This window comes from Chiloscyllium plagiosum, unplaced genomic scaffold (assembly GCF_037043375.1).
Source record: "Chiloscyllium plagiosum isolate Xiang-an unplaced genomic scaffold, Cpla_swu_hap1 HiC_scaffold_1, whole genome shotgun sequence".
Classification (NCBI taxonomy): domain Eukaryota; kingdom Metazoa; phylum Chordata; class Chondrichthyes; order Orectolobiformes; family Hemiscylliidae; genus Chiloscyllium; species Chiloscyllium plagiosum.
In genome coordinates, this window is record NW_028270139.1 from 66,157,920 (window position 1) to 66,161,661 (window position 3,742).

A 3,742-nucleotide genomic window follows, 5' to 3' on the forward strand; every position below is an offset into this window, starting at 1 on the left:
TAAGGAGAGAAAAGAGCTGACATTTAGAGTCTAACTGACCCTTTGTCAAAGCTGTGGAAGCGAGTCTTAGTAAATACCTTGTCTAACAGAGAGAAAAGGAAAGCAGTGAAGGTGGACAGGGGGAGAGGGACAAACGAAAATCCTGTCGGAGAGAAGAGCGGTACTTCTTCAGGTTAGGCACTCCTGGAAGAGAGGTGGCAGTGGGTTAAACACTGGATAAAAGCAAATTACTGCGGATGCTGGAATCTGAAACAAAGAAAATGCTGGAAAATCTCAGCAGGTCTGGCAGCATCTGTAAGGAGAGAAAAGAGCTGACGTTTCGAGTCCAACTGACCCCTTGTCAAAGCTCATCCATCTTCTACCTCGTGGAAAGGGAAAGATGGAGATAAATTCCAACAAAGGGAGAAACTGGCAGAATGACCAATGAAGGCAGAGTTAAGATAATTTTAAAAAGATCACAGGGGAAGAAAATAGAATGTGCAGTGAGTTGTCATGACCTGGAATTCACTTTCTGAATAGGTTCTAAATGCAGCTTTAATATTTTAGAGGGGAAAGTTGCAGGGCTATGTGTTAAGAGCAGATTGTGGGTAAGATCCTGGAATCCATTGTGAATGATGAGATTTCTGAATACTTGAAAGTATATAGTAAAATAGGTAAAGTCAGCATGGTTTCATCAAGCAGGGTTAGGTCATGTCTGACAAACCTGCTAGAATTCTTTGAGGAAGTAACGAGCAGGTTAGACCAAAGATGTTATCTGCCTTGACTTTAAGGTGCCACACAGGAGGCTACTGCGTAAGATAAGGTTTAAGAGGTTTAAGAGGCAAGGTGCTAGCATGGATAGAAGCTTGGCTGTCTTGCAGAAAACAGAGTGGGAATAAAAGTGTCCTTCACAGGATGGCAGCCAGTGACAAGTGGTGTTCCTCAAAGCACAGTGTTGGAACAACAACTTTTTACCTCATACATTTGATGATCTTGATGTAGAAGCTGACGGCATTCTGGGTAAGTTTGCAGACAATACAAAGATAGGTAGAGGAACAGATAGCATTGAGGAGGTGGAGAGGCTGCAGAAGGATTTGGACAGGTTAGGAAAGTGAGCAAAGAAGTGGCAGATGGAGTACAACATGGGAAAGTGTGAGGTCATGCATTTTGGTGAATGAAGAATAGAGGCATGGATTATTTTCTAAATAGCGAGAAAATTCAGAACTCTGAAGTGCAAAGACACTTGAAGGTTCTAGTCCAGGATTCTCTCAAAATAAACTTGCAGGTTGAGTCAGTAATTAGGAAGGCAAATGCAATGATGGCATTTATTTTGAGAGGACTTGAATATAAAAGCAGGGATGTACTTCTGAGACTCTAAGGCTCTGGTCATATCTCAGGAAGGATGTACTGGTCCTGGAGCATGTTCAGAGGAGGTTCATGAGAATGGTCCCAGAAATGAAAAGCTTAACATAGGAGTAATGTTTGAGGACTCTGAGTCAAAACTTGATGGAGTTTAGAAGGATGAGAGGGAATCTAATTGAAGCATACAGAATACTGAATGTTATGGACAAAGTAGATGTTGGAAAGGTATTTCTATTGGTAGGAGAGACTAGGATTTAAGGACATAGTCTTAGAGTAATGGGCGAATGAGTGGTGAATCTATGGAATTCATTGCCACAGAAGGCTGTGGAGGTTAGGCCATTCAGCATATTTAAGAATGAGATAGATAGTTTGAGGATCAAGGGTTATGGGGAGAAAGCAGGAGAATGGGAACCTTATCAGCCAAGATTGAATGGCAGAGCAGACTTGATAGGCTGAATGTCTTAATTTCTGCTCCTATGTCTTATGGACTATGGGACCGATTGGATAGATCTTCATGGACCTACCGCCGGTCTGATGGAGCAAATGACTTCTTTCTGTCCTGGCTGACTCTGAATGGTGTCACTACTGTTGAGAAGCACTAACTGAAGAGTGCTAGAGTTCTCAGGCAATATTTTATTGTGACAATCCTCGTCAGCACACAAGGTGCATATAACTGTGTACTAAAAAGCAGTTTTTGCATGGAATTTGCCATACAAAGAAAGTTCCAATAAATTATGATGTCCCATGACCATTGTTTCATAGACTCTCTCCGTGGTTAGTTACTCCCACTAGGGGGCACTGGATCGTGGAATCATTCATAATATCACCTCAATGGATTGAGTATCTTGGCTTATCTTTCCATTAAGCATTTTGCCTCATGATCTTTCGATTAGACATTTTGCAATCTTCCAGACTTAACAGTGAATTGAATATTTCAGTGATATTCTACCCAACCTCCCCCTTTTGTTTCAAACAGCAGCTGCTGGTAATGATACTGTTATACCTGTTTACCTCTTTTTAAGGACCATCTCTTGTTTCCTTATAGGGCACAGAGCAACTCTTTTTGCTTTGCACCATTCCACTTGTAACTTAATTACTCCTGAAAAGAAGGTCAATTGCACACCCCAGTTATGAAATAGTGTTCCTATTGGTGTATACATACGGTATTGCTGTACGAGCCAAGGACCCAATGGCTTCCATGTTCCAAACGATATCCTGGAAACGAAGAAATTCTTGCATTTATATTACGTTTCTCACAACTTCGGAACATCCCAAAGGTACAGACAGTTAAGTATTTCTGAAGTGTAGTCACTGTTGTGATGCGAACATGTCATTGATTCATACAACACAGAAGGAGGCCAGTCAGCCCATTGTGCTACTACAGGTTGTTCTGCTATAGCACGTTTTGTTAACATGAGTTCCCCATAACACGATTAGCGAATTGGGACGCTGTTTCTAAAGCGTGAAGTTTTAATGCGTGCATTGGTTAAAACGCGATTCCTGCCCCATTACTTTATATGGTGCTGCTATTACACTATTTTCTTATAACATGAGATTGCAACAGAGTGGAACTACAGCGTTTTAGCAGAACTGACTGACTCTTCTGAAAGAGTTCTTCAATCAAACCCGCTCCTCTGCACTTTCCACATCACCCTGCAAACATTTCCTTTTCAGGTATTAACATTTCGATGTCCTCTTCGGTTAGCATCTCCTATCCTTTGAAATTTTGAGAATATAATTTTCACTGACTTCGGTTATCGGGTTTATGCAGGAACAGACGGAGGACTGGTTTATTTGATAGATCAATTTTCTCGTAGCGAAACTGAGGACTGCAGATGCTGGAGATCAGAGTCTAGATTAGAGTGTACAAATCACACAACACCAGGTTATAGTCCAACAGGTTTAATTGGAAGCACTAGCTTTCAGAATGCAGCTCCTTCATCAGGTAGTTGTGCTGATTAGAGTGGTGCTGGAAAAGCACAGCAGGTCAGGCAGCATCCGAGGTGCAATTCTCTTGTGCCCTAGTATGGTGACTTTCACAATCAGAGGCTGAACCATCCTGTATCTTCTCCAGGTCTCTTCTGCATTTAATTAAGGCACGAATAGAAGTGTCCTAACCCTCACCCAACAATACTGTTGTTGACATACTTGGGTTGAAAGAAGTTGTTTAAGTATTAACAGAAAAAAAAATGCACTGTAGATCTTTGGACCTAAAGATTTTGCGTAATTTGCTATTTCTCTCCCAATCCCTGCAGTATTTTTGGAACATCCCACTTGCTAGCTGAGTGTTGTTTAACCATGCATCAGTTAACTGCCAAAAGTCAGCAGGAAATGAACTGTGTAGTCTTTGAACGGATGTGCACAAATGGGGAGGGGTGAAATTGATATGTAAGTAGTTCAA